The sequence below is a fragment of the Oryctolagus cuniculus genome, chromosome 19 (assembly GCF_051225735.1).
Source record: "Oryctolagus cuniculus isolate XC-2025 breed Fujian yellow rabbit chromosome 19, ASM5122573v1, whole genome shotgun sequence".
Taxonomy (NCBI): domain Eukaryota; kingdom Metazoa; phylum Chordata; class Mammalia; order Lagomorpha; family Leporidae; genus Oryctolagus; species Oryctolagus cuniculus.
Genome location: NC_142885.1, coordinates 30,807,640 through 30,831,484, shown reverse-complemented (window position 1 = coordinate 30,831,484; position 23,845 = coordinate 30,807,640). Strand labels below are relative to the sequence as shown.

Here is a 23,845-nt window from a genome sequence, read left to right as displayed (position 1 = left end):
ATGGCAGGAAGCTAATTATTTCAGTCACCTCCGCTGTCTTTCAGAATCCTCATTAGCAGGAAGCTGGAGTCAGGAGCCAGAATGGGTATAGAACTCAGGTACTCCGACATGGCATATGGGTATCTTAACTGGCATCTTAACCACTGGGCCAAAAGTCAACCCCTTGGTTATTTTTCTTGATGTTTTATATCACACCTCATTTATTTCCCAGAAATTGTCTTGAGACATCCAAACCCAAATACCAGTGTTCGTCAGTTTTTCTTATAATTGACAATGTTTCATAAAAAGAAATAACTATCTCTTGCCACTCACAGAACCTGTTATTCTCAAGACAACCAGCATGTCTATGTACAACATAAGTGCTTTATGAGGGCTCGTTCTACATCATTTCCTGTTGTTATTGTGAACGTGTGTGGGAAGTAGCACAATGAGCAATAATACAATTTTGTGGCACTGCTGAGCTGAAGATCAGCAGGTGTTTTCATCCACCATTGCTTTTGAACCATCACTGTAAGTGTTAACACAGTGGGATAGGCAAATCACACCTTGGTATTGTTAAAAAAAAAAAAAAGAAAGAAAAAGAAAAAGAAAAGAGAGAGCATCCTGGGCCCCATCAAAAAGTCTCAGGGATTCTCAAGGCTCAGGGACCATGTTTTGAGAACTTTTGCTCTAGTCTTTTTTTTTTTTTTTTTTAAGATTTATTTATTTACTTGAGACAGAGTTACAGAGAGATGGAGTGACAAAGAGAAAGGTCTTCCATCTGCTGGTTCACTCCCCAAGTGGCTGTAATGGCTGGAGCTGGGCAGATCTGATGCCAGGAGCCAGGAGCTTCTTCAGAGTCTCCTATATGGGTACAGTGGCCCAAGAACTCAGGCCATCTTCTGCTTTCCCAGGCCATAGCAGAGAGCTGGATCAGAAGTGGAGCAGCTGGGACTTGAACCAGCACCCATATGGGATGGTGGTGCCACAGGCCGCAGCTTTACCTATTCTGGTGCAGCTCTGGCTCCCCAACCAGTCTCTTAACTGCAAGGCCAAAAGGTCCAAGTTATTGAGAGAGAGGGAGAGATAGAGATATTCTGTCTGCTGCTCCACTCCCCAGATGATCACATAGGCAGGGGCTGGGATGCTGGCATTGCAGGTGGCAGCTTTTCCTGCTATGCCCCAATGCTGGTCTCCTGCAATTCATTTATAATTGGGTTTTGAAATACTCGCCAACCAATGTCTGGTATTCAAACTAGACTTGGGCAGTTATACAGAAACAGATACTCTTGAATTTGTAGTAACTTATTTGCATTCTTAGTGAATAAGAAGTTAGGGAGCAACGTTTTCCCAGTAATTTAAATGTTTATTACCAGTTGTAATTAAATGAATAGAAGTTACTGTGATGCCCAACATAAACAAATATAGCGTCTTTGTATAATCTATGCTAGAGTAAACCATGCCACAGAACAGAATGTTATCTATAGAAGAGAACTCATCTAATGTTAGGGAAAATGAGAGAATTTATATATTCTAAAGGGTAGCAATTTTCAGAGTAGATCCAGGGAAGAGATCACCACAAAGAGTCATTTTTTGATTTAGTTAATTTTTCTTTTTTTACATTACCCATATATAATATTTCCTCTTAAAATAAGCCTCCTATTCTTCATATCTTTGTGCTATTGCTCTCAAGAGTAGGGCAGCAGGGCCATCGCAGGCGGTCCTGCTGGGAAATCAGCACACAGGACTCCCTTGTATCCTCCCCACCTTTTTTGCAACTGTTGCAAACACAGGAAATGGTGATTTGGTCCACTAGTGTGGCCAGTAGGAAGAACACCAGCTTTGGGACCAGTTCAGACCTGCTGGACCTCTGGGCAAGTAAGTTCCTTTGGCTTTCTGTGTCTTTTTTCCACCTGGCAGATGGCAATGAAAATCTGTCCACCTCAGGGCTCCTAGGAGCACTAAATGAGGTAAAGCACAAGGCGCTGGGCACAATGCTGGATGCATAGTAGGTGCTTTGTGAGAATTATCATTATGTTAGTTCAGTGTCCAAGGGACTCCTTTATATTCTGTAAGCTCTGTCTTTCTAATTCTCCTTCAGTTGTTGTACTCTAATGCCCAGACTCCCCTGGTAAGCTGTTCTGGAAAGTTAAGCAATTATGCAGGCTTCTTGGTTGGTATAGCATGGATTAAAACAAAAGTCTCTAGTTTCTCATGACTGTAGAGTCCTTTAATGAAGAGTGAGTGCTCTTTGTCCTCTTGATTTCAAAAAGGAAGTTACCTTTCCTAGAAAGCTTTTGTGTTATGGTTACATGCATTACCACGTATCTTGAATGTATATTATTTATTGTGTAGAAGTCTCCGTAGCAAGACAGCTACAACTCAAAACAGGTCCGTGGTGATATAAAATAAGAATGTAACCTTTGTAAGTACATTTTTAAGACTTTATTTCTTCATTTTCAGTTCTTTCTGTCTGACATGGCAGAAAAACCAACATGTATGCCGACAAAGAAAAATAATGATGAAGAAACAGTTAAGTATATCTTCCCAATAGAACTCTCTGGGCTTCAGTAAGATTGGAAACTATTGACTGAGTACACTGGTACAGACCCAGATGTTAAAGGCTTGCTTTTTATGGTTGCACATGAATTAACTTTTCTTAACTTTTATATTCCTTGCAGTTAAATATCAATGACAGTTTAAATCATGATTACATTTTTGAGTCTCCTGATTTTGTTAGTAATTCAGAAGACTGTTCCTATTTAACAGCAAAGGAAAACGTATTAAAATTCCAGAACTTACCAATAGGTGAGAAGAAAAATGCTATCTTGATGAGGATATTTGTACAGTTTAAGTACCAAAAATGAATACCTATTATTTTTAAAGTTTTATTTTATTTATCCGAAAGAATGGCAGAAAAAGAGGAAGTGAGAGAAAAGAGAGAGAGATTTTGCTCATAGCTGGTTCACTCCCCAAATGACCACAACAGCCAGAGCTGGGCCAGGCCAAAATCAGGAGCTGGGAATTCCATCTCCCCACTTGAGTGGCAGGGACCCAGGGACTTAAGCCACTACCTGATGCCTTACCAGGTGCATTAGCAGGAATCTGGATCTGAAAAAGTGCTGTAGGGACTAGAACTGGCATTTCAATATAAGATGTGAGCACCCTAACCAGCAGCTTAACTCACTGTGCCATACCCATGCCAATGAGAACTTTTTAAATGAAGTTATTTTAGGAAGTGGTTGGGTCGATGCTTGCTGATTGCTTTATTGAGTGTCAGTTTGAATCAAGTTCCATTTTAAGATGAGTCTCTGTACTAGGGACTCATCTTAAAATATTTTTATTAAATAAAAAATTATTAAATTAATGTATATTAAAATTTACATTAAAAAAGTAGTATGTCCAAAAAATAAAATGTCCAAAAGAGTGAGACTTGGGTTTCAGAACTCTTTATGATGGAGAACATCAAATTTATACATGGATATTCAGTTATGTTAAATAGTGTTTGTTTATGTCTTAATTACTAATGGCATTCCTGTGGTGTTTTCTCTTTTTTTCAAATTCTGTATCTAAGTTTGAGCTACCAAACCACCAATTTTTTCCCCTTTTTCTTCTCTTTGAAAGAATGGTCTGTTTCACCTTTATTTTTCAATCATCCACACTTTTTCTTTTTTAAAAAAGATTTATTTATTTATTTTCAAGTCAGAGTTACACACACAGAGAGAGAGAGAGAGAGAGAGAGAGAGAGAGATCTTCCATTGGTTCACTCCCCAATTGGCCGCAATGGCCGGAACTGCACCAGTCTGACGGCAGGAGCCAGGAGCTTCCTCTGGGTCTCCCAAGTGGATACAGGGGCCCAAGGACTTGAGCCATCTTCCACTGCTTTCTCAGACCACAGCAGAGAGCTAGGTCAGAAGTGGAGCAGCCAGGTCTTGAACCGGTGGCTATGGGATGCCAGTGCTTCAGGCCTGGGTGTTAACCTGCTGTGCCACAGCGCCAGCCCCTCAGTGTATCCTTTCATGGCAGAAGAAACAGTTTCCATCAAGCCTTTTTCATGAGGGCAGAACTCTCACAGTCTAATCACCTCCCAGTGGCCTACCCCTTGACATCTTGCTTTGGTGATTGGGGTTCAACATACACATTTTTAGAGGCACCCAATATTTCAGACCACAGCAGTGAGTAATCTTCCAACCTTTTGTTGAATGCTTTTACAACTGGACAACATAGTTTTAAGTATTAAAAAATACCATTCTCACATTATTAAAGAATTTAAAGAATAGGAGAGAGAAAACATCTTTTCAACTCAGCAATAACTAATCTTTGGCTGACTTTTTGTATCAGCAAACACAGGTCAACCTATTCCTTTTAAGTTCTGTACTTTCTCGGTGCATAGATGTCTTGTTCTTCAGTAGCCAGTCCCCTCTGGGTAGTTGAAAGGTGATATTTTCTCTATTTCTTATAATGCTGCAGCACTGAACAGACCTATCTTTTCATGTATATTTTGTACTATTTTCTTATAAATGGAATTGTTGGGTCAGAAAGTGTTCGAAGTTTTAAAATTGGGTAATCATTGTAGATACTATGCCAAGATACACTCTCATCATTAGTGACAATGCCCATTTTTCATTCCTTTCCTATGTGAATTTAAGGCTTAAGTGGACACACTTAATTTATAAATTTAAAATTTTTTTAATTATGTATTTGAGAAGGGGAGAGAGAGAGAGAGCGCTCTATCTGCTGGTTCATTCTCCAAATGCCTGTATTGGCCAGGACTGGAGCTAGGAGCCAGGGATATAATCCAGGTCTTCCAGCTGAGTGGCAGGAACCCACTCATTTGAGCCATCAGAGCTGACTTCTAGGGTCTGGATTCCAGGAAGCTGGAGCTGGGAGCCAAAACTGAGCATCAAATGTAGGCACTCCAATGTGGGATAACCACTAGGTTAAATGCTCATTCCTCCACCACTATTCAATTACTGAATGACTTTATGATAAAGTCCCTTTCATATGTTATAGAAAATTAGTTCTTTGGAACTTGCTCTCCTTTTGCCATTCTTTTGGCCATCCCACAATAAATGTAATACCTTTTCCATATGATGATCTTCATGCATTTTCAGGCTTTATTCCTCTAAAATGCTTGTTTTATTCCCTCTCCAAGTCTTCACTTTGCATATACAAGGTTCTGTTATGCAGCTAAGCACTCCACTTTGGGTTCTTTCCATCATTTTCCTGTCCCTCCTCCCTCTTCCTCTCCTTTTCCTTTCTTCCTCCCTTGATGCCTTTATTCCTGGTTATTTAATAAAAAACACTGTATCAGGAACTCTGCAAATCATGGGATGACATGCAGTGTTCCAGTGTGCCCCTTAGAGTTGAACATGAATTTCCTAAAATTTTGACCAGCAGAGACAAGTTCAGCTGGCTGCATCCTTTTATCTTGTTACATGGACTATCATAGTTTTTTTTGAAATTATATTACACCATTAACTCTTTCTTGCACTTGTAGTCATTTTAGTTTCTTGCCTCCTCCCTTTATGCTTTTATTAGATTTAATTTGTCATTAAGCTACAGTATATATATGCAACATGTTATGTTTAATTCTTTTGTATTTCACCTAGTTTTCTCATTTGTTATATTTTCAAAAAAATTATTTGGGCCAGTGCCGTGGCAGCCATTGGAGGGTGAACAAACGGTAAGGGAAGACCTTTCTCTCTGTCTCTCTCTCTCTCTCACTGTCTACTCTGCTTGTCAAAAAAAAAATTATTTGGAAGGCAGAGTGAATCAAAATGTGGTTCACATATTGCTTTGTGGGGGATGACCTAGCTCCAGTGGTGCTCCTAAGCTGGCTGGCACCTAGCACTTAGCACTTAGTGAGAGCTCTGCATTCCAGGGCATTATGCAGGTGGCTTGAAATCAACAACAGGCCAGTGTTAACCTCTATGTGAGCAAATGCTGCGAGTCAGCGTTTTTCCTCTTAAACATTCACAAACATCTCACCAGTTAGACAAGCATTTAAAAATATTCATTATAACTTAAATATAGAAACGATTTGTGTGAAACTTATGACAGGACTAGGCATATAGTAGAAAAAGGCTTGAAGCAAAGGCAGGTGCAAGTGGTGCATTGCTTTAAATAGTTATTAGGAAAAGAAAATGAATATCAAAGAAAATGAATATCACCTTAGTACTTTAGTCACTTTGTTGGAAAATGTTTTTGAAATACAGGGTTAGGACTCGGGGCAATAGGCTTAATAAGGGTGGGCATTGTGTCACAGTGGGTTAAGTGGAGGCTTAAGATACCTGCTTCTCATACCTGAGTGCAGGTTGGAGCCCTGGCCACTCTGCTTCTGATCCATCTCTCTGCTGCCCTGCCTGGGAAGCAACAGATGATAGTTTAAATATGTTAGTGTCTTCCAGGCACGTGGGGATTCAGGTGGGAGTTCTGGGCTCCTGGCTTCAGCCTGGCCAGCTGTGGATATTCTAGCCATATTGAGGGAGTGAACCAGCAATGGGAGATTCTCTCTTTCCCTTTCAAATAAGGAAGTTTTAAAAAATATTAATACTTTATACACATTTGATTATATTATGGATAAGAGCTACAATAGGTAGTGCGTCTTGTATTAGTTTTCTGTCTACAGCAACCAATCTCTTTCGGTGCCCAGTGCAACAATCTTTTCTCTCCCATTTAAGGAAAAGACACACAACAGCCCACTTACCCCCACTTTCGTGGGCTGTCCCATGGGGTTAGGAAACAAAGGAGGAAGCTAGGAGTGGCCCTGGAGGGGCTGCCCACCGCTTTGTAGAAATGCCGGGATCCCAGAGAGAAAATGTTACCGGAGAAATTGTCTTCGCACAAGAAAGAATTCAGGCATGAGACAGAGAGTAGTGGGAGGTAAAATAGCAAGGTTTATTAGGGAAGGGACATCGGTAAGAACGGATGAGCACCTCTCCAGACAGGACCTGAGAGACTGGGGTGGGGGGGAAGGAGAGAGGTTACTTGGTTGAGTGGAGAAATTACACCTGACCAGGCCAGGCGGGCGGCTCAGCAGAGAGGCAGAGGGCTGAGCGCGCAGTCCGGTTGAGGCTGGGGTTTTTTTTTAAGGAGATGGGTCTTGCTTCCCGACCTCTGCTCCTCTTGGAACAAAGGGCTTTTTGGATGTAAATAGAAAAACTTCTATCTGAGTTTTCCCCTGAAGGTATCTGACAGGAGGAAGCCTAGCTGGCACCATCCTGAGTTTAGAGGAAGGGTGAGCAGGACCCCTGGAGAATGGGGATCTGGAGCAGGGTGTTTGAAGTGCAGACACTGGGCTGCACCTGGGAGATTGTGGAAGATTTGTCAGGCAGAAGGGGCGGGGACCTCCACCTGGCAGGTTATCAGGTAGAAGGGGGCAGGGCAGGATGCGAATACCGAATACCGGGCTGCCCCTGAAACATTGTCAGGATGACTTTGAGATACAGATGCATATGCTGGACATAGATGTCTTCTCTTTAGGCCTTTATGTCACACACACATAAGCTCATAACTGAATTCCTACCTAACAGGATGAGGTTGAGGTTAAGGCCTGTGTTGGGGCTGGAATGTGCACGCACGCCACCCATGGCATGGGAATGTACTTGCGGGACGCGGTGCGGGCAGGTGGCTGAGGATGAGGGTGAGGGGCCAGAGGCCCCTGTGAGCCCCAGGGTGTCTCTGCGTGAGTCCCAGGGCGGGTCTGTTTGTGGTGACCGCATCCTGGCTGCTGGTGGATGCATGTTGGTGGCTGAGAGTGAGGCCAGGCTTTGCCTCAGAGCCAAGGGGTAACCGGAGCTCCTGCTCCCTCATGCACAGAGATTTCTCCCACAGGAGCCGCTCAGCCAGGCGCAGCCGGACCGGAAACGGATCCCGTGGTGTCCCGAAGCAGGAGGGCGGCGGTGGCGGCCGGTGGAGAAGGCGGCTCATCCCTCCTCACCGGCGACGCCCGCCCGGGGCCCGCACCCCGCGAGCCAACCGCCTGCGCCCTGCGGCTCCGAGTCCGCAGTTGGGAATGCTTGGGCACGCGGCGCCCCGGCGTGCAGAGGGTCCCAGGCCGAAGTGCCACGGGACCCCCGGGGCATGGCAGGCGGCCCAGGCAGAAAGGTCAAGGACCAAGGACGCGGAAGGTGGAGCCTGGGCCGGGAGGCTGCGGCACAGCGCGTCCCCCGAGTGAGGACCGCGGCAGGCGGCGCCCGCCTTGGCTCCCGGGCATTCCAGGTGGCGTCCGCGCCCTCTCCGCGCGGGGCGCTCGCTCTTGGTGCCGGGAAGCGGGGCTCCGGGTGCTCCCGGGCTCCTGCTCCGACTCGCGGCGCCCCGAAGTCACGAAGCCACAGCAGGGGCAGCCCGGGCGGCGGCCCGGGGCGACCTGCAGGGCTGGAGTGGGCAGCGGCAATGAGGGGCACGGGAGGCCGCCCCCAAGTCGCTGGGCGCCGACGCGGAGGCCAGACAACTACAAGACAGGAGCTCGCAGGATCCAACATAAGGTAATGATAAAGAGAAAAGAGATCCGTCCTTGCAGGATCAATATCCTGAATTATCAGTGTAGCCTATAAATATGTAAAATTATTGCGTGTCCATCAGAAATATAGAAAATCTCCTGTGGAATGTAAAAAATGTAATTATTAAAAAGTAAAAAAAAAAAAATCGAGGGGCTGAAAGAAATAGGGTTATGCCAGAGTCTTGTCTTTGAAGGATGAAAGTACTTTTGAGACTTTTAGCTTGCTCTTTTAAAATTAGTCGCTGAAATTGGCTTTTTTTTTTTTTTTTTTTGGTGTCAAGCAGATGAAGGGTGCTAGCGTTGATAATGCAGAAAGAAGTGGGCGTAGTTGCCTGATGGGTGAGTCAGAACAGTGGCCTAACCCAGGCCTGTGATTCCTGTAGGGCTGGAAGTCTTACACTACGCATGAAATCATAAAGTCACAGAATTCATTAGAAGTATGTCCCACCCAGTTTCCAATGCAAATCACTAGATAAAATGAATTCCGTAATTCTACTGCGCCTTTGTGAAGTTTTGTTCTATTAAAATACTACTATCTGGTTTCTAGGATGGTTAATCATTTGTAATCTTTCTCTTTACTGTATTAACATAAATGTGGCTTGAAGTAGGATGGGACTTTTTTTTTTTTTTTTTTTTTTGACAGGCAGAGTGGACAGTGAGAGAGAGAGAGACAGAGAGAAAGGTCTTCCTTTTGCCATTGGTTCACCCTCAAATGGCCGCCACTGCTGGCGCTTTGCACTGATCCGAAGCCAGGAGCCAGGTGCATCTCCTGGTCTCCCATGCGGGTGCAGGGCCCAAGGACTCGGGCCATCCTCCACTGCACTCCCGGGCCATAGCAGAAGCTGGCTTGGAAGAGGGGCAACCGGGACAGAATCTGGCGCCCCGACCGGGACTAGAACCCTGGGTGCCGGCGCCGCAGGTGAAGGATTAGCCTATTGAGCCTTGATGCTGGCTCTATTTTTAATACAGAAAACTTCAACTGTTAATGAAGAAAGTTAATGAAGAAACTGTTTCAAGAAGAAAGCATCATGTTGGCCACATCCTTACTAGCATTTGTTATTTTCTGTCTTTCTGATTAGAGCCATTATAATATACATTTACTGACTCTGGAATGTGAACCGTCCCAGTTTTCGTGGGATAAATCCCAGTTGATTATGATGTATGATCTTTTTGATGTTTTGTTGGATTTGATTTGCTGGCATTTTGTTGAAAGCTTTTGCATGTATGCTCATCGGGCATATTGTTATCTATTTTATTTGTTGTGTCCTTTTCTGCTTGGGAAATCAAGGTAATGCTGAATTCGTAGACTGAGTTTGGAGAGTTTCATCTGATTCAGTTTTGAGGGCTGGTATGAGAAGAATTGGTGTTAGTTTTCCCTAAAAATTTGGTAGAATTCAGCAGTGAAGAAACCCATGGGTCCTTGGCTTTCCTTAGATTAGAGACTTTTAATTACTGAATTGATTTAATTACTCATTTGTCTGTTTGTGTTTTCTATGTTTTCATGGTTAAATATTGGTAGGTTGTTTGTATCCAGAGATATGTGCATTTCTTCTATGTTTTCCAGTTTGTTGGTATATTGTTGTTATAGTAATCTCTAATGACCCTTGTATTTCTGTTCTATCAGTTGTCCCATCTACTTTTTCACATCTGATTTTACTTATTTGTACCTTCTTTTTTCCTTAGTTTACCGCAGCTAAAGTTTGTCAGTTTTACTTATGTCAAAGAACCAACTCTTGGGGCTGATGCCGTGGCTCACTTGGTTAATTTTCTGCCTGCGGTGCTGGCACCCCATATGAGCACCAGGTTCTAGTCCCGGTTGCTCCTCTTCCAGTCCAGCTCTCTGCTGTGGCCCAGGAGGGCAGTGGAGGATGGCCCAAGTGCTTGGGCCCCTGCACCTGCATGGGAGTCCAGAAGGAAGCACCTGGCTCCTGGCTTCAGATCAACACAGCGCTGGCCATCACGTCCATTTGGGGAGTGAACCAACAGAAGGAAGACCTTTCTCTCTCTCGCTCTCTCTCCCTCTCTCTCACAGTCTATAACTCTACCTGTCAAAAAAAAAAAAAAACTCTTATCAATCTTTTGTACTGCATTTTAAGTTTCTGCTTCATTTATTCTGCCTTTTTATTTCTTTCCTTCTCATTTTTGTTACTGTTTTTCTAGATGTTTGAGATGTATAGTTAGTGTGTTTAATTGGTATTCTATTTTTTATGTATATACTTCTTGTTAAAAATATCCCTTCTCATATTGTTTTGCTGTATCCCAGAAGTTTTGGTATGTTGTGTTTCTATTTTTATTTGTTTCAAGGAATTTAAAATGTTCCTTTTGGTTTCTTCAGTGACCCTGCTGTTCACTGAGAAGCATACTGTCAGTTTCCACATATTTGTGAAATTACTAGAGTTTCTTTTGTTGCTGATTCCTAGTTTTAATCCATTATGGTAAGAAATGATGCATGATATTATTTTGCCTTTTTTTTTTTAATCTGATGAGGCTGGCTTTGTGCCATAATGTATGTCTGTACTACAGAATGCTCCATGTGCTGATGAAAAGATTGTGCATTTTGTACCTGTTTGATGGGACGTTCTCTAAGTATCTGATGTGTTCATTGGTCCTGTATCATTATATAGCTAAATCTAATATGTTTTTGTTGATATGTTTGTCTAGATGTTCTGTTCATAGATGAAAGTGGAATGTGGAATTCCGCTACCATTGTTGTACTGGAGCTTATTTGTCGCTTTTGATCTATTAATGTTTGGGCAATCTAGCTTTAAGTATATGTTCATCTAAAACCATTGTATTTTCTTGTTGAGTTGACCTATTGATCATTATATGGTCACCAGTTGTGTCTGTTTTTACATTAAAGTCTAATTTGTCTGGGATATTTATAGCCACCCCTATTCAAAAAGCTTTTGGTTTCTGCCTGCATGGAGTGTGTTTTTTCATCTTTTTACTTTCAGTCTCTCTGTGTCTTTTCTGGAGAAGCAAATTTTTGTTGGCAGCATATTGTTGAGCCTTTTTCTTTTATCCATTCAGCCTGTCTGGTTCTTTTAATTGGGGAATTTAGATCATTTACATTTAAAGTTCTTATTAATAAGTAATGACTTAGTCCTATAATTTAAAAGTTGCTTCTGCTTATTTTGATTACCCTTTGTTCTTTTTCGTGGGCATTGTCCTTCTAAATGGTAGGTTTATTTCATTGTTTTTGTATGAAGGAGTCCCTTAAGCATCTTCTGGAAGCCTGGCATGGTGGTGATGAATTCCTTAAATTTTTCCTGTCTTTGCATGCTTTTGTTTCTCCTTCACTTATGAAAGATAGTTTGACTTAACAAACTATCCTTGGTTGGCAGTACTTTCCTTTCAGAACTTGGAATAATTTTAGTGATCCACTCTTCCATTTATATGTCATGTATTTTTCTGTATTTGTGATGGGAATTTTCATTTCAATAGGAGAAGTTGCAGAATTGCTACTGACTGGCTGCCCATGACTGTATATGTGTCTGTCTTGCTCTTCTACTTTGTGGTGATATAATGTTCCCACATGTCAAGGCCTAGAGTGCCTACCTTTTTTTTAAAAAAGATTTATTTATTTATTCAAAAGTCAGAGTTACACAGAGGGAGAAGAAGCAGATACAGAGGTCTTCCATCTGATGGTTCACTCCCCAGTTGACCACAATGGCTGGAGCTGCGTGATCCGAAGGCAGGAGCCAGGAGGTTCTTCCAGGTCTCCCATGTGGGTGCAGGGGCCCAAGGACTTGGGCCATTTTCAACTGCTTTCCCAGGCCATAGAAGAGAGCTGGATTGGAAGTAGAGCAGCTGGGTCTCGAACCGGCACCCATATATGATGCCGGCGCTTCAGGCCAGGGCGTTAACCCACTGTGCCACAGTGCTGGCCCAAACCTTGTTTTTCTCTGTTTTTACCTAAAGACACTTATTATCCCAAAAATAGCAGAAATTGGGCCATGGTGTTTGCTGCTGTCTGCTGTATGAGTATATTTTGCTTAACAGAAGATGGTCAGAAAATGTTCCAGGTCTGTGATGTTTTAGCAGATCCCTGTTGGAAGTCAATGTTACACTTGCTGCAGACAAAGATTTCTCTTGTGTATGTGAATATGTCTGTTCTACCCATGCTGACTCTTGTTGATGACATTCTCATTGTGGTGACAAATCATATGAGGCACTTAGTCTTCCTGTTGCTAACACTGACAAGATATTAGATGTATGACCATGGGTAGGTATTGTGACACAGCAAGCTAAACTGCCACTTGAACCCTTGCAGCCCATTTCAGGTGCTGGTTCAAATTCCAGGTAATCTGCTTCTTACCTAACTTCTTACTAATGCATCCTGGGAGGCAGCAAATGATGGTTCAAGTGCTTGGGCCCCTACCACCCATGTGGGAGACTCAGGTGGGGTTTTGGGTTCCAGGCTTTCACATGGCCCAACTCCAGCTATTGCTGGAATTTGGGGGGTGAAGCAACAGATGGATGATTTTTACACACTCTTTCCCTGCTTTTCAGGTAGATAAAAATAAACAAACATTAAGAAATAGATATGTAGCTGTCTGAGCAAAAATATTTCCTTATTTTAGAGGTATTGTTCAGGGAAGGATGATGTAGGTGCTTTTCTAAAATGTCAGTTTGTAGGCACATGAGTGATGCCATGTATTAAAATGGAATTCTGGACCAAAGATGAACCCAGAAGCAGTGCCTCTAATACTTGTCCATCTTACTTTTGGCTTCTTATCTGCCTTATTAACACTCCAGTCTCAATCCTTTTCAGCTTGCCCTGCATCTCCCCCTGTATTTGTGGAAACTCATGTGTCAATTCATCCAGTAATTCTAGAGTGATCGTTGGAATTAGGTATTCCCACCAATACTTTTCACCAGTTGCCACAGGATTCTCCCAGTTTGATCATTTACAAGTGAAATGAATGAATACACATGCTATTATTGTTGGTTTGTAGTGAAGACAAGTAGTAAGTAGAAAACCACTGTTCCTTAGGAATATGGACAAGGGCTGTAAATAATAATCAAATTTTAAAATGTCAGTTTCACTCAAAACATTATTTTTTTGTACTGTATATATTAGTTACCACAAGTCAGGGAAAATATATAATATTTTGAGTTTTTGTGTATTTCAGTAAGCATAGTGTTCTCCAGTTGCATCCATTTTGTTGCAAAAGACAGAATTTCATACTGTTTTATGGGTGAGTGGTATTCCATCATATATATATACCAAATTTTTTTATCCATTCTTCAGTCTAGGGTTGATTCCATACCTTAGCTATTGTCAGTTGAACTGCTAGAATCATAGGAGTAAAGATAACTCTTCGTATGATGATTTCATTTCCTTTCGGTAAATTCCCAGAAGTGGAATGGCTGGGTTGTATTGTAGATCTATTTTCAGATTTCTGAGGAATCTCCATACTGTCTTCCATAATGTTTGTACTAGTTCACATTCCCACCAATATTGGATTAGGTTATCTTTTCCTCTATATCATCACTAGCATTTTTTTTTTTTTTGACAGGCAGAGTTCGACAGTGAGAGAGAGAGAGACAGAGAGAAAGGTCTTCCTTCCATTGGTTTATCCCCCAATGGCTGCTACAGCTGGTGCACCACGCTGATCCAAAGCCAGGAGCCAGGTGCACTTGGGCCATCCTCCACTGCCTTCCCGGGCCACAGCAGAGAGCTGGACTGGAAGAGGAGCAACTGGGACAGAATCCAATGCCCCAACTGGGACTAGAACCCAGGGCGCTGGTGCTGCAGGCAGAGGATTAGCCAAGTAAGCTGCGGCGCAGGCCTATTTTTTGATTTTTGGATGATAGCTGTGCTAACTGTGGTGAGGTGATAAATGTTCATGTTTGTTGTATTTCTCCATTTATTTTTAGACATTTGTGGAAACACTTGGTTTTCTCCTCTGAGGGCTTTTGTCTTTGAAATATACCACTGTGGCTTAGTGGAGTGTCTATGCCATCAGTGGATATCCAGAAGCATGTGCTGGGTGTGGCCATGGAGCCCTGGTTAACACTCTAGTGTGGAGTAAGAGTCTGGGGTGACACCCCTGTTGGGCATGGTAGATCTCGGTTGTCAGCAGAGGGTGGGTATGATCACTTTGGCTGTCATGATCACAGCCTCAGCTTCTCTCTACCAAGTGAACCATTTGTTCAATGTGAGCCCACAGTTGGTATGCACCTCACCCATTCAGGTGCATGAAGAACCCTCTGCAATGACCCACCCAAGACACTCAGGGAACTCTGAGCCTCTGAAGCCAGACACATGATTACACAACCACACCCACGCCCTATCCAACAGTCACAGAATTCCCAGTCACAGCCCACATAGCTCCCACAGTCACAGGGTGTGGGGGGTCCACTCTTAGCAGTGGAGGGAGCGGCTGCTTTCCCAGAGCCAGATGTCTGCTGGATAGAAGATGGTGCTGCTCTGCCTCAGCAAAATGAGTCTGGGTGCCTTGGTAGAGTGATGGGAGGGGAGCACTTCACAGGCCTAAGTGGGTGCCCTGCTCCCCGCCAATTGTTCATGCCAGACTCAAAGTCAGTGTGGACCACGGATCTATCCCTCTGTAAACTCCCTGTCATGTGTAGGCTGCAGCAGTCTCAACCTGCTTTGCTGAGGTGTCTCCTCTTCCCTGCTGGTCACCAGTCACCTGGATGCAGATAGATGGTGTCCCCTCCAGCCAGCAGCTGCGTGAGTTGCTGGTGATGCCCTGCCACTGCTGTGTGATTGTACCATCCTCGCTGCTCCATGGTGTCTCTCTGCTTTCTGTAGAATTTCCACTGCACACTTCTCTCCAACTGTACCCTGCAGAATGCAGCTCCACCCTTTTCTTCTGTTATATTCCCATGGTCAAAGTCAGCACATCTTTTCCCTATTAAGCCATCTTGGATGCAGAAATTACCTTTTTATGGACATATTATTCACCTTTTCAGTCACCATAGAAACTTGTTTAGCATACATATTGTTTATTAAATGGTGAAAAACAGACTTCACATTTTATTAATCTGTTATGCTCATTATTTTTTTAGCTACCAACCAATCGTTGACTACCAAATGCTCAGTTTGAGGCCTATCTTCAAGAAGAACTGAAGATTAAACATTCCTTGAGTACCACGATTCTCGTGTCCATGTGTGCCTTTACTTCATTTCACCTACAGGACATTCTCTGAAGTCCCTTGACATAATAACAATGAAGAACATTGACAGTAAGGTGCGTGTGATAAATCATCAGCTTTTAAAGTTTAATATTTATTTTGCAATAATAAGGTATATTGAAGCATTTGCACATGAATACCTGTTATTTTGTAATATGTGGATATGTAATTTTTTCCTGTTAAAGTGTTTGTATTCATTCTCTGGCTGCTTTAATGAAATATCATAAACTGCATGGTTTAAACAATAAAAAATTATTGTGTCATGGTCCTGGAAGTTGTAAGTCCTAGATTAGAGTGTCAGTAGGTTTTGTATCTTCTGGAACCTGTTTTCTTGGCTGGCAGATGACTCCTCTCCGTTCATCATCATAGGCTTTTTCGTCTTGTGTCGCTGTGTATATCCCAGTTTCCTCTTCTAAGGGCACCAGTCAGACTGGATTTGGTCCCACTGTAGCAGCATCATGTAAATTTAATAACCTGTTTAAAGACTCTCCAGTTATAGACACATTCTGAGGTACTGGAGGCTTAGGGCTTTAACATAGGAGGAATTTTGTGGTGGCAAAACCTTAGTGTTTGGTTGATTTTAATTTTAGCTTCTTTGTAGGCAAAGTAAATATTCTATTGGCTTGGAAAATGAAAATTCAAGTCAAAAATCCACTAAGAGGGAACTTAGCTCACGATCATTTACCAATATTTTAAACATTAGATTCATTACATGATACTATAAAGAATCCTGTTTGTGCTCATCTGAAGCCACTGATAGTGTGGAACATGACACATTACTGATTGTGGCTGCAGGTTCTATCAAGGATTCAGAATAGAAGAACATTGAAGAAGCTCTTCCTTGTTGAGTAGAAGCAGCCGGGGGAAGCATGGTTCCTTCTCGCAAAAGTTTGAGACACACGATGACTTCTTTTTGCCAATATGCTTATTCTCATGGCTTTAGAAAGCTCTTGAGGAAATTTATGAGACCTATTCATTTGATTACATTTTCAGATTATGAATTTTTCATGTTTCAGGTTGAATGCATAGAAAATCATTTTATGGAATGTATAGAAAAACTAGACCATTCAACTTAGTCTTATCCCTACAGAAGGAATATAATGTTGTATATATAAAATATATAGGATTTGCTATCACTGGAAGTAGCTTTTGAATATTTGCATTATTACATACTTCTGTGACCTTGAAAAAATGTCTTGAACTTCCTGGGATTAAAGCTTGGGCATTGAGTTTAAGCTTTCTGATTTCAGCCACTTTCTAGGCTATACAGCTTGGGGACCATGAAGTCTCAGTTTTTTTCTCTGAACTGTTTGTACAGTTCTCTATAAATCTAGAATGACTTCACACAAAAAGGTTACGTGTGTATATATATAAATATAAAGATTTTTTATTTATTCAAAAGATAGAAAAGGAGAGTGAGCGAGTGAGCAAGAAAGAGAGCGAGCTTCCAGCTAGTGGTTCGCAGTTCATGCACCAAATGTCTGCAGTGGATGAGGCTGGGCCAAGCTGATGCTAGGGAGCCAGGAGTCAGGAGCCAGGAGCCATGGCTGCATTCTGGCCTCTCCTGGGGATGTCAGGGGCCCAAGACCTTGACTCATCTGCTGCTGTCTTATCAGGCTCATTAATAAGGAGCTCAATGGGAAGCAGAGCAGCCAGAACTTGACCCAGCACTCTAATATGGGATGCTGCCATCACAGTTGGAGGCTTAGCCTGTTGCACCAAAATGTTGGCCCTCAAAACATGTAATTACATTTGCAGTATAGAGTCAACATACACATGAATAAAACTGTCACATCATCAGATTCTTTTCTGCACTCATTCCTGATAAAATATTTCTCTTCAACTTTATTCATTAGACAAGAATAAAAGTTCTAAAGCTAGATTCCCTTTATCATAAGAGCCATGGCTTTAATTATGTGTTGTTCAAGCTTGAAAAAAAATCTTTGTATGTAATCTTAGATGACATGAAGTTGAAATAAATTCTATTTCTAGTTCAGTTAAGAGCTGCCTCAATTTCCTGATTAGTAGTATATTCATAGTTGAGGACACAGTGTCTGCTAACATCAAGCCACTTTTCAGATAGAGGAAAGCCCTCCTTTTCACAAGGACCATTATATAAAGGGGCCAGCCAGTGTGTCTGTTGTCATCTTTTCCAGATTGTTTAGTTATCCTTGCTATAAATGCCTTTTCCCTCTCAAAAATGAACATCTAAGGATTGTTAATGTAGGAAATTTCCATTTCTTTCTATGTGAATGATTCATCACCATTAGGGGATGTATTTACTGACCTTTCTCATCAATACAATGCTAAATGTTTGGTTTAGGCTTGAATCTACCTTAGCATTTGTCTGCCCTTTACAATTGAAGATGTTAGGTTTAGATATCAAAACTTGGCAATTTTTAGAGAACTTTTATTTAATAAATATAAATTTCAGAAGTACAACTTTTGGATTATAGCAGTTTCCTCCCCCCCCCACCATAACCACCCTCCTACCCGCAATCCATCCCATCTCCCACTCCCTCTCCCATCCCATTATTCATTAAGAGTCATTTTTAATTATCTTTATATACAAAAGATCAACTCAGTATATACTAAGTAAAGATTTCAACAATTGCACCCACATAGGCACACTAAGTATAAAGTACTGTTTGAAGACCAGTTTTACTGCTATAGTACAACACATTAAGGACAGAGATGGTACATGGGGTGTAAGTACACAGTGATGCCTGTTGTTGATTTAATAATTGACACTTATTTTTGACAGGCAGAGTTAGACAGTGAGAGACAGAGAAAGGTCTTCCTTCCATTGGTTCACCCCCCAAATGGCTGCTACGGCCAGCGCACTGCGCCGATCTGAAGCCAGAAGCCAGGTGCTTCCTCCTGGTCTCCTATGCGGATGCAGGGTCCAAGCACTTGGGCCATCCTCCACTGCCCTGGAAGAGGGGCAACCAAGACAGAATCCAGTGCCCCACCCAGGGCTAGAACCTGGGGTGCCGGTGCCACAGGCAGAGGATTAGCCTAGTGAGCCGCAGCACCAGCAACAGTTGACACTTTTATTTATGAGTCAGTAATCATCTGAGGCTCTTGTCATGAGCTGCCAAGGCTATGGAAGGCTCTTGAGTTCACAGACTCCAACCTTATTTAGACAAGGCCATAATCAAAGTGAAAGTTCTCTCCTCCCTTCAGAGAAAGGCACCTCCTTTGATGGCCCGTTCTGACAAAATTTTGAACAACTGTGTTTTAATTTGAAGCCTTGTATTTGCCCAGTGTTTTTTTAAAGTGATTTGAGAAATCTAAAACAAAAATTATCCAATAAAACTGATGTCTGTTTGTCACATTGTGACATTGTGAAGCCATGATTTCAATATTATAACAGTAGTAAAGTATATTTTAGAATTTTGGATATTTTTACTTTCTGCAAGTTTAGCTATTTCAGTATAAATACACAGATGTGAGAATGATCATATAGTAGAACTGGGAAAAAGCTTATTTGTAAAGCTTCAACCTAAAATATGTAAATATTCAACTTTAAATGTGAAAATAATTCATTTTTGCAAATTTAAGTTAATATATTTGTTAGAAAGGTGCCCTTCACACACACACACACACACACATGCACACACATACTCATACACATTCATACACACACATGCACATTCACACACATGTACTCATACATGCACACACACAGATACACACACACACATTCACACTCAGTCATTAAACTACGGTAACCAAAAAAGTCTATTACATTCATGTGGTCTTTGGGAAACAAGCAAATCCATCTTCAAGAACATTTTCCAAAAAGATTTATTTATTTATTTGAAAGGCAGAGTTACAGACACACACACACACACACACACACAGATCTTCCATTTGCTGGTTCACTCTCCAAATTGCCAGATCTGGGCCAGTCCAAGGCTAGGAGCCAGGAGCTTCTTCCAGGTCTTCCATGTGGGTGCAGGGGCCCAAGGACTTGGGCCATCTTCTGCTGCTTTCCCAGGCGCATTAGCAGGGAGCTGGATCAGAAGTAGAGCAGCCAGAACAAGCACCAGCACCTATATGTGATACTGGCCCCACAGGTGGAGGTTACCTGCTACACCACAGTGCTGGCCTCTCTTCAAGGACATTTATATTTATTTGACAGTAAGAAAGAGAATGCTTCTATCCACTGGTTCACTCCCCAGATGGCTGCAATGACCAGGGCTGAGTCAGGCAGAAGCCAGGAGCCTGGAATTTCTTCCAGGTCTCCCACGTGGGTGGCAGGGGCCCAAGTACTTGGACCGTTCTCTGCTGCTTCCCCAGGCAGACTGTCTGGGAGCTGGATGGGAAGCAGAGCAGCCTGGACCAGTGCTCCAGTATGGGATGTCTGCATCAGCTTAACCCATTGTACCACAATGCTGGCCTCTGTCTGCAAGGACATTTAGGTCGGGCACAGATAGGTGAAGATGAGACCCTGATTAGGATGTCTTTATGGAGAAGGTGCTGTGCACGAATGAGAGCTATGACATCAAAATCCTCTTCCCCAATTGTGTTGAAAGGTTTCTTCTGACTTTTGTCACTCAGTCTAATAAGAAATAAAATTGATAATGAAATAGATGGTCTGTTTCATAGTATAGCTTACATTTCACTAACTCAAAATGTGTTGGGAGTGAGAGAGACTTTTAGGAGAAAAACAACATTCTAAACAAATTATAAAAGATGAATATTAAAAGGTACTAATGATTTTTGAAAAATATTTGGAAGGAAGATATGATAACCAGAGTTCCATCTGGTTACACAAATTTATTCTCAGAGGTTGTGAGACTTTTTGAAAACTACAAGATAAACAACAAATCATTAGAGGTGAAATTTGTTTGTCTTTCTTCTTAATAGGTGAACATTATACCATTGATTGCCAAAGCAGATACGATTTCTAAGAGTGATTTACCGAAGTTTAAGAGTAGGATTATGAGTGAGTTGAGCAGCAATGGCATCCAAATATACCGCTTCCCAACAGATGATGAAACTACGGCTCAGGTGAACGCCTCCATGAATGTAAGCTTCTGTTTAGTTGTTTTACATGTGAGAATGAAGATACCATTTATAAGTAGCAATATTAGTCATATGTTTCATTTGTATCTGACAAAAACAAGATTAATAATGTGTTTTCCCCAAAATCCAGTGCAAGGAGACATTTTCTTGACCTTGAAAATGTTTTCCAAGAATCAGTACTTTCTTACGGCTTCATTTAATCTTAATTCCCATATTCAAAGATACATGTAACCATCATATGATAATATGGACATTTTGATGATATTAATTCTTCTAATTCACCAATATACAAGTTTTTTCCCCATATTTTGGTGTCATTTTTTTCAGTAATTTTTTTTTTTTTTTTTTACTTTTTAATAAAAAGTTTTATTTAATAAATATAAGTTTGAAAGTACAACTTTTGGATTATAGTGGTTTTACCCCCATAAGAACCCTCCTACCCACAAACCATCCCATCTCCTACTACTTCTCCCATCCCATTATTCATTTTTTTTGATTTTTTAACTTTTATTTAATGAATATAAATTTCCAAAGTACGACTTATAGATTACAATGGCTTCCCCCCCCAATACCGTCCCTCCCACCCACAACCTTCCCCTTTCCCAAACTCTCTCCCCTTCCATTCACATCAAGATTCATTTTCGATTATCTTAATATACAGAAGATCAGCTTAGTATACATTAAGTAAAGATTTCAACAGTTTGCTCCCACACAGAAACATAAAGTGAAAAATAATAGATGATTTTTTAAATGATGATGAAATCAGATCAGACCTATTGTCATGTTTAATCCCAGTGAGAGTCAAGTTGGGAATTGATAATTTCTTTCTTTTTTTTTTTTACAGAAGATAAGTTTAGTATACATTAAGTAAAGATTTCAACAGTTTGCACCCCCATAGAAACACAAAGTGAAATATACTGTTTGAGTACTCGTTATAGCAACAAATCCCAATGTACAGCACATTAAGGACAGAGATCCTACATGAGGAGCAAGTGCACAGTGACTCCTGTTGTTGACTTTACCAATTGACACTCCTGTCTATGGCATCAGTAATCTCCCTATGCTCCAGTCATGAGTTTCCAAGGCTATGGAAGCCCTCTGAGTTCTCCGACTCTTATCTTGTTTAGACAAGGTCATAGTCAAAGTGGAGGTTCTCTCCTCCCTTCAGGGAAAGGTACCTCCTTCTTTGAAGACCTGTTCTTTCCACTGGGATCTTACTCACAGAGATCTTTCATTTAGGTTTTTTTTGTTGTTGTTGTTTGTTTTTTTTTTTTCTTTTGCCAGAGTGCCTTGGCTTTCCATGCCTGAAATACTCTCATGGGCTTTTCAGCCAGATCTGAATGCCTTTAGGGCTGATTCTGAGGTCAGAGTGCTGTTTAGGACATCCACCATTCTATGAGTCTGCTGAGTATCTCGCTTCCCATGTTGGATCACTCTCCCCTTTATTTATTCTATCAGTTAGTATTAGCAGGTACTAGACTTGTCTATGTGCTCCCTTTGACTCTTAGACCTTTCATTATGATCAATTGTGAACTGAAATTGATCACTTGGAATAGTGAGATGGCATTGGTACATGCCACCTTGATGGGATTGAATTGGAATCCCTGGTATGTTTCTAACTCTACCATTTGGGGCAAGTCAGCTTGAGCATGTCCCAAATTATACATCTCTTCCCTCTCTTATTCCCACTCTTATATTTAAAAGGGATCACATTTCAGTTAATTTTCAACACTTAAGAATAACTGTGTATTAATTACAGAATTAAACCAGTCATATTAAGTAGAACAGACAAAAAAAAACTACTAAGAGGGATAAAGTATTAAGTTGTTCATTAACAGTCAGGGCTATGCTGATCAAGTCACCGTTTCTCAGTGTCCATTTCACTTCAGGAAGTTTCCTTTTTGGTGTTCAGTCAGTTGTCACCGATCAGGGAGAACATATGGTATTTGTCCCTTTGGGACTGGCTTACTTCACTCAGCATGATGTGTTCCAGATTCCTCCATTTTGTTGCAAATAACTGGATTTCATTGTTTCTTACTGCGGTATAGTATTCTTTTTTTTTTTTTAACTTTTATTTAATGAATATACGTTTCCAAAGTACGAATAATGGATTACTATGGCTTCCCCCCCATACCGTCCCTCCCACCCACAACCCTCCTCTTTCCCACTCCCTCTCCCCTTCCATTCACATCAAGATTCATTTTCGATTATCTTAATATACAGAAGATCAGCTTAGTATACATTAAGTAAGGATTTCAACAGTTTGCTCCCACACAGAAACATAAAGTGAAAAATAATAGATGATTTTTTTTAATGATGATGAAATCAGATCAGACCTATTGTCATGTTTAATCCCAGTGAGAGTCAAGTTGGGAGTTGATAGTTTCTTTTTTTTTTTTTTTTTTTTTTTTTTACAGAGGATCAGTTTAGTATGCATTAAGTAAGGATTTCAACAGTTTGCACCCCCATAGAAACACAAAGTGAAATATATTATTTGAGTACTCGTTATAGCATTAAATCTCAATGCACAGCACATTAAGGACAGAGATCCTACATGAGGAGTAAGTGCACAGTGACTCCTGTTGTTGACTTTACCAATTGACACTCCTGTCTATGGCATCAGTAATCTCCCTATGCTCCAGTCATGAGTTTCCAAGGCTATGGAAGCCCCTTGAGTTCTCCGACTCTTATCTTGTTTAGACAAGGTCATAGTCAAAGTGGAGGTTCTCTCCTCCCTTCAGAGAAAGGTACCTCCTTCTTTGAAGACCTGTTCTTTCCACTGAGATCTCACTCACAGAGATCTTTTTCCAGAGTGTCTTGGCTTTCCATGCCTGAAATACTCTCATGGGCATTTCAGCCAGATCTGAATGCCTTTAGGGCTGATTCTGAGGCCAGAGTGCTATTTAGGGCATCTGCCATTCTATGAGTCTGCTGAGTATCTCGCTTCCCATGTTGGATCACTCTCCCCTTTATTTATTCTATCGGTTAGTGTTAGCAGGTACTAGACTTGCTTATGTGCTCCCTTTGACTCTTAGTCCTTTCATTATGATCAATTGCGAACTGAAATTGATCACTTGGACTAGTGAGATGGCATTGGTACATGCCACCTTGATGGGATTAAATTGGAGTCCCCTGGTATGTTTCTAACTCTACCATTTGGGGCAA

The 23,845-nt window shown here is 41.5% G+C and overlaps 1 pseudogene; it reads left to right on the top strand.

The window, feature by feature from the left end:
• The first annotated feature begins 15,541 nt into the window (after nucleotides 1-15,541).
• The window catches only part of LOC149120455 (septin-14-like), a 142,239-nt pseudogene continuing 133,935 nt past the window's right edge, over nucleotides 15,542-23,845 (top strand).